Source organism: Empidonax traillii, unplaced genomic scaffold (genome assembly GCF_003031625.1).
Source record: "Empidonax traillii isolate 1590-97213 ecotype Southwest subspecies unplaced genomic scaffold, ASM303162v1 scaffold115:size2055165, whole genome shotgun sequence".
Taxonomy (NCBI): Eukaryota; Metazoa; Chordata; class Aves; order Passeriformes; family Tyrannidae; genus Empidonax; species Empidonax traillii.
In genome coordinates, this window is record NW_020955308.1 from 1181863 (window position 1) to 1196522 (window position 14660).

Below are 14660 nucleotides of genomic sequence, written 5' to 3' on the forward strand. Positions count from 1 at the left end.
TAGCCACGTTTACAAGGAAGAAGTAGGTTTGTATTTTTTCAAAATATGTGCTTGGTAAGCACTAAATCTAAGACTTATAAAAACATTATCAATATGTTCTAATTAATATTTGCTCTTTTCCTTAAGCTATTATAAGGATACTTAATGCATAGCTTAAAATTAGAGTTGACAATTGCAAATACAACCCAACCAACATAGTAATAAAATCAATACTTACATTTCCCTTGGGGCCACTATTTACTGTTTGCTGTGCCATTTCCTTAATGGAATGGCAGTTATGTTTGCAGAAACCTTGTAACTATGATTTTTGTATTTTAACTAAAAGCAGCTTTCCTGAAGTAGTATGATTAAAAAAGAATCTGGAATTACTTTCAGAAAATTGCTTTTAACATTTTGCAACCAGTTTTAACAAAGACTAAAGAGAAACATCTTTTCATAGTAAATGTCACTGAATTCTAAGATGAAATATTTGTAATGTCTAAAGTCCTTTCAGTTGCATTGCAATAGGCATTTGCCTTAATCTCGAAAAACTTCCCTGATTTGTTTTTACTTTCATTTACTCAGTTCAAATTGTTCTTAGTCGCTGAAAGCTCGTTCCTGTGTGGAGGTCTGCAATCTTCTCAAAGTGTACAAGGGAATCTGGCAGTTTATTTGACTTAGCAAATTAAAATAATGGAGGAAAGTATGATCTTTGAAATGAGTCACTGCAGCTGTTGCACAGATCTAATTCTAGTCCTTTGACTTGGTTCTTCTATCACTGAAGTTTGTCATTATCTTTATCTGTCAAGACAGCAAGCATTTCTGTGCCTTGCAATGTAACTGCATTGTACAGAAAGCGTGCTGTAGTTGACATTTTAGTTGACACAACTGTCCTATGTGTTTGCATATTCAGGAGAATATTTCTCTAATGATCCCTAAAGAGAAATGAGCATCTCAAAGAAAATCTGGGAGTCATCATGGTTTAATAATTTGTTCCTTATGGGGTTCTGCTGACCATGCAGTGTGTTCTTGGCGTAGCTGAATTTAGGGTAACAGGTTCTGTCGTATAACATGGCCACTTACTTTGGCTCAACTGTGAGGGACTAATTATTGACTTTAACTAATTATTGCCTTTGATCATGTAGCCTTATACCAAACATTTGCTTTCATTATCATTCTGAAACTGTTATTTTGAATAGCGTTCATATAAGCAGTTCACTTGTAGTCTGCATCAGTGCCTGATTATAGTCACTTTATGTGAAATGTCACCATTTCAACATCTGCTTTAATTTTACTTGTTAGTGAAGTGCCAAAATTAAAAAAATATAGAATGCAAAAGAAATTTTGAAATGTGGTACTTTGAAAGCACTGGAATTAGAGATGTTTTTTTTTAAAGTGATGTAGAAACTATACATATATTGAAAAATGTGTATTATATGTCTAATAAAGCCATAAATATATAATATGAGATATAAAACAAAAGATGCTGAAGTAAACTGAAAAAAAAATACCACAATAAAATGGAAGTTCGGGATAAGGTACTCCAATCCAGTTTGGAATATTTTGTGATACAAATGTTATTTAGGTTGCAATGTTTCTTGTAACTCTTCTATTAGGATACTTTTAAAAATTATGCTGAATTTTATCTTTTAAATACCTATATAATAATGTGTAAATTTGTATACATAGTACGGTTTCTGTATAGCTTTCAGTAATCAGTAATTGTCTTCAGTAATCACTGTTATAACTTAGTAAAATTTTAAGTTAAAATTCTTATCTAAAATGTCTTTTATGTCTGCCCTCAGGCCATTATTCATTGTTCTAGGTTTTAACAGCAGCAATGATTCAGTTTCCACAGAGAACAAGTCAGGAGAGAAATAGAAATATCTTTCAATATTCAAATATTTTCATTTGATTTTAATACTTCTAAGCTTTGGAGGAAGGAATTAAAGTTTGTCATTAAGATGACACTAGAATACCTTGTTCTGATCACTTGAAAATCAGTCTGAGCCTGGCTAAGATAAAAATTCTTGCAACTGTTTTTCAAATGCCTGCTAGACTTGTTTAGAAACTGGCTGCTCTGTTGCAGCAGCACTGGTAAGGCCCAGGCACTCAGGCTGCTAAACCTGCTCTCCATCACTTTTGCAAGGAAAGAATGTTATTTTGGAGCATCTGACTTTTTTTTATCTAAATTATAGTGGTACTAGCATTTTCAGCACTTCATGTCTGTTACCATAGAAGAAAGTCTTGCTGTTTGTTTTTTGGATTTGGCAAGTCAATTCCCTGCACTTTACTAATACAGTGCTTTAGAACCTCCTTCAGGGATACTGTGTTTCTTAACTAACTAGATTGCCGAGGATAGGTTACTAAGAGCAGTCAGTCTTCCACACATACCACTGAAAAGCTTGATGTAGATCTGATGGAAACTAGATTAATCCCATCATCAGAAAACAAACAAACAAACACCTCACATACTTTAAAGTTTGTTTCAATATAATTCTTTGAGTCTTAGAATGTGTTTATGCAAACCTGCAGTATTTAGTGGCATCAGCAAACTTCGTTTCATTAATATTTAGTCACGGCAATTGTGTGAACAGAATCCTAGACCCATTCAAGGAAACATATTTTGAAACAGGATATTGAAAATAAAGTCCATAGGACAACAAAAGTCAGCTTGCATGCTGATGTCAGCATTTGTGTGTGGTGATAAAGCCAAGCTCTTTCCATGATAAAGATAAATTCATATCCAAATCTTTAATAAAAAACAAAACTGATGGTAGCTGTTCACATTAAAGTCAGAAGCGTCTTGCAACTCTTCCCGGAGGCTCAATTGTTAGGAACAAAAGTTATGTCCTGTTAAGAAAAAAAAATTAATCACTCAAGTTATTGCATAGGGTGTAGTGTGTATTCCAGGTTCAAGCTTTATACTGAAGCCTTTGAAGAGGCTGCCCATACCTACCAAATGTTGTAATTGATACAGAATCATTGCTATACAACAGCTGCAATAACAAGGTGCTGCTGCCTTTACTTTAATCTACCTCTCTTTCTGCCAGTTTATTATGTTTTGAATTTATTCTTTTGTAGATCTGTGAGCTATCTTTCTTATGGAAATTAATCTTTTTAAAAGATTTGTACTCTCATTTTCAAACACTAATACATTCATTCAAGTATCCCATTATTCAGAACCAGCTGGCTTTTTATCTAGTGATATTTACTTCAAAAAGCCAAGTTAAATGGTATCATAGATTAATTCTCAGGGCACAGGAAAGCTTTTTTAGAGAAAAAGAGATTTGGTAATTACTTAGAATATCGCAGTAAAATCACAGAACATGTCAAAAATGCGTTATATAATCTGTCATAATACAAAACTTAAAAAAAGTTAATTCACTGAATTGAATCTAATATGTGGCATCAGTATATGATTTTTAAGTGGAACATTATGTAAGGATAAAACTTTGCTGTGATTTATAATAAGCTATGTCATGATTTTTAGTTATGTGTTTTTTCTTTGGAGAAAGCACTGAAACTTCAAAAAGGGCATTATCCACTGAAATTTCTTACATAAATCAAACTGGAAATAAGACACATTTTACAATTCAATTTAAGATCCCACAGAGACAATAATGTTGCAAGCTGTGCATTTTGCAAAGTAATATAGTAATGTCTAGTTTGCATTTTTGAAAAACCAAATTAATCACACTTTATTGAATATGTTGAAGCAAACCTAAAATTCATCTATTATTAAAAAACTTGTGCAACAAACACAAACTATATTTTATACATAAAGGACAAACTCATTTATTCATTAGGTTAAAACACTTGGAGTTTGCATTTTGTAGCTACTAAAGAAGTGACATTTGCTATCTGTTCTCTTTTTTAAATTTTTCAAAGCACTGTGTTCAGGCTAATCTGCTTGAAAAATTGTACCAATACTTTAACATAGTGTCAATCCTGAAGACTGCACAGAAATCCCTGTGGAAACCAAGGATAGTCTTGATATTTAAATTTCCTTTTTTAGTGAATCACTTAACAGGACAAATGTTCTGTTATCATATATCTCATATTTAAGTAACTTATTTTATCCCTTGATAAATTAACCACAAGATAATAAACTTTTTAGCCATTTTTTAGCATTTGTACATCCCTTGAGCTAACATGCTTAGACACCACTTTGAATTAAGACTTGTATCTTTGCACTCAGCTGTGCTCAGACTGGTACATCAAAGCAACAAGAATGAAAATTTGGCCTTAAACAAGTCTCACTGACTTCAGTGGAAACAGGATTTCAGTCATAGTCTTCAAAAGGGAAAGATTTTCAAATTATTTGTAGATGTTTTCCTGGTTTAGAATATAATTGTGGAATTACGTATTCTATGTCTTGCGGGGCAGGTAAGCTGCATGCCAAATTTAGATGCCAAATATCAGATGCTTCTACTTGTAATTCCATTTCTAGGAATACCGCTCTAACTTATTCTGGCCTTTAGGCCAAATTTGATTTCTAGGATTTGATTTCTGGGATAATTGTTGCCTGTTAGCAATTTGTCTGTGCATTTATGTCTTGATGATTTAAAAGTGAGAAATGCAGCTTTTTATTTTTGTTGGAAATCTACATTGACTGTACACGAGACAGCTAGTTTGCAAAAACAAAGCTTTTGAAGAAATGGTCACTTCCATTTTAAAGAAAAAAATAAATCAGAATAATAATTAAAAAAGATTTTAGAATTTGGAAAAGATTTTTTCATAATTTTTCCTGAAACATCAGAAAAACTTCTAGCCCTGGTCAACATTCTGTACTGAGTTGATCAGTGTAAATTGCTAATGTATGGTAACATCTTGTTTGTAGGGCTTAAGTCTGAGGGACTTAACACACAGAAACATCTTTATCCGTTTAGTGTGCAGAGGACTGAATGCAGGTTGCTGAGAAGGCATCTAGCCCACCTGTTATTATATAATAGCCACCAGTTATACACTGGCCAAAACTTGTTCAGAAAGCAAGAGACGGGAACAGAGGTTATCTTTGTCAACACTGTACCCACAAATCTGACCTGGAGAATATTGTCACTAATTGAGTCAAGGTAGGGTAAAGAATGTCTATGTGTATACCTATTGTCTCTCCTGTTATGTAACTCCCCTCATCTCTGACCAGCTGAATTACTGGTCGTGAAGAAAGGTTGAATGGAGCTAGGAAACACAGTAAGATATGTTCTTATGTTTTTTTCTGACCACTGAAAGAGTGTACCATCCTGATTTTTACTAAATGAGATCTGGATGTAAATATCTTGCTAGAAATTTTTTCTAAGACACAGTTAAAGATATTGTTGAAAGTACACTTAGGAAGGGTGGACCTTCTTCACAAATCAGTTTGATATGCTAATACATAAAAATGACTAAATGAATAAAATTCATGTGGGCCTGGTAAAGTTCAGAGTACTAAATCTTGATATAATGGCTTAGGTGAACTTCCTTGTCCTAGAACTATTACAGGAAAAAAAAAAAAGGAGACAACTGTAAAGCCAATATTGAAGAAATTATCATAACATGCTATCATTTAATGAGTAGGCTTTTGTGTCAAACACTAGCTTGACTATTTTGTCTCTTCCACATTAGGTGAAAAGCTTTTCCACTAGACATAGCTGTTGGTAACAGTGATCCAGTCATTTTTTGAAGTAAATAAATATGTTGTGTTAAATAGCTTTAAGATAGTGATGTCTCTCCATTTTAAAAAGGGAACAAAAATACCCAAATTAATTAGGAAGTAGTTACACCCTCTTCCGCCCAAATTGCAAAAATCTAAGGAAATATTTGAGAAATTTACTGTTTCAGATGTATCATTTTCACATTCCTACCCTCTTAATCCAATTTCATACTTTTAGCTGCCTTTGTGTTAAGATTTTACCTTTGATCATTTTTGTGAGGCTTCAGTCAGAAAAAACAGTAGCAGTTCTGAATAGAATAAGGTATCATTACATAAACAGAGAATGTTAGTAGCCTAAATCTCACAGAGAAAATGATCCTTTGTGCATAAACAACAGCAATCATGAGAAGCAGTTATAATAGATATGCATTTATATGTAGGTCTTCCCTACTGAGGGAAATTCCTTGTAGCCTGTTGTCTGTGTATATGTACTGTTTCTTACAGTATTTTCACACTATAAGCCCTTTGAGGCCAGGAGTGTCCACCTGCTTTGTCACATATTATTACTATTACTACTCTTACTACTAGTCATACTAGTTGCCATTTTTTTTCATTGTCATCCTGAGAAAACAATAAATTATGTGCAGAAACAGTTTCAGCAGTCCTGAAACAAGTCTCAGGATCCATGAACTGTTAGGTAAAATTTCCTTCTTTAAGTAACAGAATCGTCTGTCTCGGTACATGGAACTGTAGAAAAAACCCTAAAGGATTAAGTGCACAGTGAAGTTACTGCAGCATAATGAAGTACTGAGTAATGGCTGAGCTGTAATAATGATTCTTGGTAATAATGCATGTGTTATTCTTGAAGAAGGGAAGTATAGTATAATTTTGTTTGCTAGGCTGTAAATAACTGGATTTTGAGTTGGTAGACATATATTCTCCATTTAAAAATCTAAGTATATGAAAAGGGGTGTTTTTAGTAAGATTCCAGCTCACAATTTATTGTACAATTTATGTATTTACATGTGTAGTTTGTGTGTGCATGTGATGTAAAGGTAGAAGTGTACACACAAATACATGCACGTGTGTTCAAGTAACATTGAAATGGTGAAGTTGTGCACCTAAAAGCTAGAAAAAGGTAATTTGTAATAGTAATAGTAATAATACTAATAGTAATAATCACTGAATTCATTTGAGATGTGAGCCTATTACATGCTGCAAATTTACAAAAAGTCTATAAAAGACCTAAAAATTATATACTGTATCAGAATGGTCATGGGAGAGCTAAATCAAAACTACAGGCAACTCATAAGTAAGGCAATTCCTTACAAAGCTTTGAGTTAGCACCTGTTTCCCAAAGGAGGAGGAGATGGCTCTGTGAGCTCTCAGCTTGTGCAGCCTTCTGACTTTCCTGCAGAAGTTTTCTAGTGTGGAAGAGACACAGCATCGATTTGGAAACCTCTGTGCCCAGCCCCATGCTGCACATCAAGCCAAGATCTGGGCAAACACAAAGCTCCTTTTCCCTGAATAGGAAACACAGCCACGTACTCTGGAGAGTGCCCGAAACTTGCTGCAGCTGGTGGGGTGTCAAGCAGCCAACCTGTGGTTATTTTCCCAGAGAACATAGGGTTGTAATTGCTATGAGACTTGCAATCAACTTTGCTTAAGACAGGATGTTGATCTGTTGATTAATAAGGAATGATTTTTGACAATTGAGCCTTGTTTCCTAAGAAAATGACTAAAACAATTCAGTGAGTAAAAGTCCAAAGAATGATGTTTAAGAAAACGTTCTGTGTGCAACCTTTTAGAGCCCATGTGCTGCATTTGTGCTGGAAATTGAAACATTCCTTTTTAGTTTAGCAATTTAAAAAAAATCATCAAGACACAGAATTACCTGTAAGATGTCAACCTCCCTGCTTTACTTTCTCATCCCTGGTGCATCTTCTTCTAAATAGACTGAACATGAGTTTACAGAGGCCTTCTTGCTTTTAATTTCAATGCTTTCAAGCCAAATGTATCTTGCATCATTTATTTTTCCATATTTTAACAAAGCTGAAACAGGTGGGGCAAAATGTGCACAAACTAATGGGGTGTGTCTACTTACGAAAGACATTAAAAAACCTAAGATTCTCGCTTTATGCAATTTCTCTATTAATTTAAGTTTTGCACTTCAGTATATTTACTGAGAGTTTTCTACTATTTTGTTTCTTTAGTTTATAGCATTACAGAACTATCAGCTGTACTTAGGCATCCTGAAAACCTGCAGGATTTTTCTTCTTGAGTTAAAGAGTCAATAATTAGATTATTATTTTTTAAAACTTTTTGCGTCACTTAAGAAAATATTTTAGTAAAGATAAAGAAAAGGGGGAAGACAAGTTCTTGAATATATACATGGTATATTGCTTCGGTTTGCTTTTTTTTTTTTTTGGTTTTGAGCACTGCTAATATCAAATTAGAAGCTGTAAAACTCAGACTAGAGGTAGTAAGGATCAGAAATCAGGGTCCACACCAACTGAGGAATTGCCTGAATCAGACTAGTGTAGGTATTAAGCACAGCTTCCCATCCAAACCTGTATCTTCTGCAAAACTCAGACATTTGCTTATAGGCCTCAATCACTCAGAAGCTCAAATTTGCATCTATTCCCTTGGAGAAGTTTCTGGATCTGTCTGTTTTAGTTTCCACTGTACTAAAAATGAAGCCTATAGTATTGAGCCTGTTATACTGATTATACAGAGCAACAAATTGAATGAGGATAACTTCTTTCTTTATAAACTGAAGTTTATAAACTGAAATTCTTATACTAAAAAAACTGAAAACCTCATTTCCCAGAAAATGTTCTAAATATGATGTTATATACTACTTAGCCAGGCATATTCACTCTTACCTCTTCCCTAGGCATACAGAAAATATTAATATCCACAATTACATACAATGAGTGTATATAGTAATGTATCAATTATCTATTAAATGAGAAAATCTTATAAAAAAAGCAAAACTATGATCAAGATATTCACTAAATACTTTGTGATGTTCATTGTGTTGAAAAAAAGATAAAAAAAATGTAGTTTTCTGTGTATTTTGGTTGACTTCTGTTGGCTCATTAGTCTTCATATTTAAAAAACTCGGTCTCAAGGGGCTAACTGTACTTCTAGCTTTCTGGTCTGAATTTAACATATTTGCACAGGTGTTCCTGACAGTAAAATGTGGTTCAGTTTTTATTTTGCTGAATACAGTGCATACAACTACATGTGATTTTTTGTCACAAATTTATTTTTACGTATCTAAATTGCATTCTTATCTTAGAAGATCATATAACCATAAAAATAAAGTGGTCTTTATCTATGAAATGAGTGCAAGTTAGATCTTAGTAGAAGGCGACAAATGGAAAATCTATTTTTAGGTAAATGTCACACAGTCTGTAACTGAGTTGCTGAGCTTTCAGTTGTCTTGGACAGTTTCATTATTCATTAAATTGAATTTTAAAAAGCTTTTCTTGTGTTAATCTTTTTGGTGAAATAATGAAGGATTAGTATAAAATATACATATCTTCCATGGGATTCATTTTAACTGTAAAAAAAATTCTTTCACTTACTAACTTATATAAATTCAGTATTTTCTGATTAAGCCTGTACTCTGATATTCAGCACTTAAAATTCCATCTTATTTACTGGAATTAACAGTTTCTACTACAGTTTTTATTATTGGAACATAAATATGGAAGAAGGTGCGTTAAGTGGGTACAAATCTGGCTTACAGTGCAAAGTGTAGTTATGATTTCCTTGCCATTGCCACAAAACAAGTATGCAATAAATTTAAGACAGTGAATGAAGCAGTCAACATGATTGAGGCTATAACCTGTTTTTCAGATTGCCACTGCTGTCAGCAAAGGAGAAACCATACGTGATTCCCAAGGTTCTTTTGGCTTCTCCTTTATATATTTTTGTAGGAAAACGTTATTGAAGATTAGTGTCTTTTTTTTTTTTTTTTTAAGAATTCGGTGCTGGACATGTATATACTCTGTTGTGATAATAGCAGAACTACAAATAGCAGAACCATCACCCTACTATTTTAGAGCAAATTAGAAAACCTTTTAATTATGAGGCCACATTGCCGTGGCCTATTTAAGAGCATGATTATATAACAAGAAAATGACCAAACAATGCAAAATTTCATGTAGAGGTGAAAAAAAGAAAATAAAAATCCTTATGTAGAGCCAATAAAAGAGAAATCTTAGGAAATGTACTATTTTCCTATGTCATAGTACTTGCTCTCCTGATCCCTTTGTGGTCTCAGAAGAGGGAGTAACACATTTTTTTAAAGTATCAGTAATATTAGACAGATGTAGTTTACGTATTGCAAAGGTTGGGGGTTTTATTTTGTCTTTAATGATGTAGCAGTAACATAGAAGTATTAGAAAAATACCTTTTCCTTAGACGTCTGTTCTTCATACAGTCTCACAACACTCATATATTGCAGGTAAATACTACAACGGCTTTTAGGAAACTAAATTATGCAGAAATCAAATCTCAAATTTATAGCAATTAAAAGTCTAAAGCATCAGGGTTTGATTTGGACTGTTTATGAAACTATTTACTCACTGTCAGGAGGCTAGGATTACCAATTTTTAGCATGCTGATTATGCGTATTTTCCAGTGGACATAAATAGCCTAGATTGTGAATAGTCCACTTCAGAAAAGTGAGCCAACACAGCTGATACTGATGCTTTGTTTGGTAATTGTTGCTGAGATACAAATTGTTTCAGGAAACACAGAAGATAACAGAAAGATTAGGAAGATCAGTAGCACTCAAAAAAAAAAAAAAAAGTGGTTTGAGTTGTTAGTAGGCAATCATGCTCTCTTTTGTGTTTTTGCTATGTGATATTACTTGTGTATGTAATAGTACCTGAAACCATCCCTTAGCCATGGGATGGGATTCACTTACCTGAAGAAAGGCTTGAAATGTTCTCTGGACTGCCATAAAATATCCAAGTTTTCCACATGAAAGGAAAGGGAAGACCTGAGGTTCTGGCATATAGCCTGATTTTAATTTCTAAAAACCACCTATGATCAAGAAAGGTTTGACTTTGTTGCCTAGATGTATTTATGCTACTCGCTTAGATGCCCTCAGGTATCCTGCCTGATCTACAGCTGCAGGTGCTGTGTTATACTCACCAACAATATAAGACATGATTCAAATTATTTTGACCATCTCAGGTGTTTTGTGTTTAGGCCATTGAACTGAGTCTGGGAGAAGTGTTACTGTAGTCTGTGAAACCAGGAGATTAGGGTTCAGCTGACCAAAGGTAGGTTTGTCTCCCACAGAGTAAGCTCAACAGTCCTGCAAGAGCTTGTTGACTGGATCCCTGTTGACTACCACAGGAGTTAACTGTTCAGCTCACATTGTAGGAACAAAAATTTAAGCAAACGGAGTCCTAATGGGGACAGAACAAGAAGGGAAAAGGAGTCTGCAAATAAGAGTAGTGTTTGTAAAAATGAACCTGATACATTTAGATCAGCATTTGTTTGTGAGACCGACATTGTACAGTGTGGTTTTCTGCTTCATTTTCTTTTTCTTGGCTGCATTACCTTCCAGTCTAGAATTGTTTCAATTTATTATTACCATCCTTAGCTACCTAATTGTGCTACTAATGAATACAAACAATCCAGGCATCAGGTTTTTACAGACCCACTTCAGTATACAAATAATGGTTTGTTGTGTAACTGCTGATTATGGGAGAAGGTAACTCACATTATGGAAAATATGTGCTGAAATATTGGCGATGAGGAAAGAAGTGAATTCTGTACTATGCCTTTTAAATTATGAAAATGTATTGTCATTTTTGTTCCCTTGGGTTGTCCATCATGAGTAAATGTGAGATCGTCTGAGCCCAGTTTTTAAGCATGTGAACTTGTATTTGGAACTTCATTTCAATTTTTTGAGTGCTTGTATTAGCGCTATTGCACATGAAATACGTAGTTGGCTACCAAATTGCCTATTCAAGTACATATGTATGGGGTTTGAGCACTCAACATTAAGCATTTGCATTTCAAAATTGGATCCCTTATGCTTGAAAGCTTTGAAAATGCTACTCTATGGTCAGCCTAGTGCAGCATCAATTGAAATGCTGTTTGAATGCAATGTAGAGCTTCCAATTGCTGCTTCAGAAAGTGTTATGCTGAATCTGGAACACTTTGCATAATTTAATTAATTATGCCACTAAAAACTGATTTTCTCTCAATTTAAAGCAAACAGCTTTTATGAGGGTGAACTGAAGCACCCAGGGATATCAGGTGTCCAAGCTTTTAATCCTATTACAAAGACTTGACAACCACTGATGGAAACTGGAAAAACATAAGCCTCCAGCAGGGCAACAAGTGAAGAGGAAGAAGGCAACAGATTTTTAATACTCTTTGAAACCACTGTACACATTAAATCAAAATCAAATGTAAAAAGTGACAGAACTGGTAGCTTGCACTTTGCTGTGCAAGCATTGAATAGTGTCTAAGGAATAACACTTATTTTGCTTTGACATTAATGAAAATAACTGTTTCCTCTAAGAGTAAGAGTGTTCTGCTTAACTAGCAGGACTATTTGCATCCACGTCTGTTCACTTAAAGTGTTGAGGAGCACAACAGCCTGGAGTTTGAAAGTGTTTTTAATGTTATGGAGTGGATTCTGTCTATAAATCATTTTCCATGTAAAGAGATGTTAACACATGATTCCAGACTACAAATATTAAAGAAACTGTCACTAGCTAAATGTTAGCCTTGATGTGTTGCTTTCTGAAGCCTGTCTTCTCTCTTCCAATTTATTATTGGGTTTGATATCATGCTAAAACAGTAGAAACTATAATTTTGAGGCAGAAGGGGGTACTGATTTAGAAAAGCTCTAATTTCTGAGTCACATAAGCAGAGCCATAATTCGCAAACTATGACTGACAGTGCAAAATTCTGTGACTAGGTCAGGAAGGGTCACAGCAGAATTGACTCCATCTCCATATTGAACATCAGCATGTAACGTGGAATCAACTGCACTGTAGAAGATCTGGCTGATAAATAGGAAAATACTACTGGGAATTGAACAGCCCTATAAAATGCAAACAACCTCCTTGCTTATAATACTAACAAATATTCATATAATTACTAATATATATTTATGTATTACTTGTATTCTTCTTATATAGAGAGATGACATATATATATATACATATGACATAACAGGGTACACCTGTCTCAAAGGGGAAACAGGAATTCACAGGGCTTTTTGAAAGAGCTTTTATCTAGATTTGAAGGGAGAAAGGGATGAAATCAAGCTCACTAGAGATAAGCCTGGAGGAGGCACACCAGTGTTTGGGGGACAATGGGTTAGCAAGGTCCTTTGCTCTACCATCTCACTGGAGGCAGAGGATGGAGAGTCATATGGGGGCAAAGACAAAAGGATTATCCATGTGTTAGAAATCATGGAAGCGTCTGAGAATGATCATGTAGGAATTAAGGCTTCTCACCCCAGAAAGGCAGTGGGATCAATAGTACAGCTGAATTGCATCTACAGCACTGCAAGCTGCATGGCCACCAAACAGGAGGAGCTGGAAGCCATTGTGCAGCAGGAAAACTATAACATAGTTGCCAGAATAAAGACATGGTGGGAGGACTTTCACAACTGGAGTGCTGCAATGGATTGCTATGAACCCTTCAGAAGGGATAAGCAAAAAAAGAGAGGCAGTGGGATAGTGCTGTATGTTCAGGAGTAAAATATGTATGTCACAATGGTAAAAAGCAGAAAATTAGAGAATATAAAATGAAAAGGAAAAAAAAGATTTTTTCAAGCTAAGATTTAGCTCCTTCACTGTGTGTTTAAAAGTAAGTTAATGCTTTTTGAGAGTGTCTGAATTCTCAAAATACAAGAAAACATGTTCACTTATCAGAGGTGACAAGATTCAAATTATATATTAACCAGCTCAACTATGTACACTGCATAAAGGTTATGACAATTTCTTGTAAAATAATGAAAGTATCTCATATAATTGATTCTTTTCATTGTTTCATAAAATTGCCTTGTTTGATATCAGGAGAGTTTGGACTGAATTTTCATTACCTACTTCTGAACAATTTACACTGGGATTGAGACAGTATTGAGCTAATGAGTTAGAATTTATATTGAGCCTTAACTGTCTTCATGAAGTAACTAGGGAAAGAAAATCATGGCAATAATGGAGTATTTTTCATTATAAACTACGTTGTACAGCTTTTACAATCAGGTTTTTAATAGATCTAGAGAAATTAAATTGGAATTCTACCAACTTCTGTGCTTTTGTCATTCAGTGAAAATGATGTTAAAATATCTCAAGACTAATAGGCTTATCCCTTTCTACTGAAGTACGAAGGAGGTGGTATCATTCCTGTTGTTTTTCAGACCCTATTGTTCATTAATGAGTAAGATGTATATAGAAAAACATTCAGGAATATACACTTTGCTATAATCCCTAATGCTAATTAGAAATTGAGTATAGATTAAATACATCTTGACTGATGTTATCCTCAAGTTCTTATCAAGAGACATTCCCATGAAAATAGTAGAAACTTTCAAAGTCAGAAGGTTGAAATTGTGCTCTACATGAAAAAGGAAGCAATCATATATTGCTGATGGGTATTTTAATACTGCTGAGAATGCATGTATATATCCATATTTATTAATATATTCAAACATTGTTTATTGATCTTGTATGGTAAATAAACTCATACAATGAGTGTATAGATTACTTTGTATTCATAAACATACATATAGTCAATCTCAGCATTATAAATTATACTACGTACAGTGAATAATATAACTTGTCGGATTGGAAAATTTTAAACTTTTCATTGCATATAAATATGCAAATTAATAATGATATATGAGTTGTTGTCCTTTATATATAGTATATATACTGTTCTTTAATTGTATCCTGTTCTTTAATTCTGTGGGTAGTTTTTATGAAGAAGTCTGCAATAGTGAAAAAGAGTGTTTCTGAAATAAATTAAATTATTTCTTGTCTCAATACTTACT

At 34.0% G+C, this 14660-nt stretch overlaps 1 protein-coding gene across 5 annotated transcripts in view; it reads left to right on the plus strand.

Annotated features, from left to right (window-relative positions):
- The window catches only part of DACH1 (dachshund family transcription factor 1), a 358226-nt gene that overhangs the window by 226286 nt on the left and 117280 nt on the right, over positions 1 to 14660 (plus strand). The gene's annotated exons all lie outside the window — the stretch shown is intronic.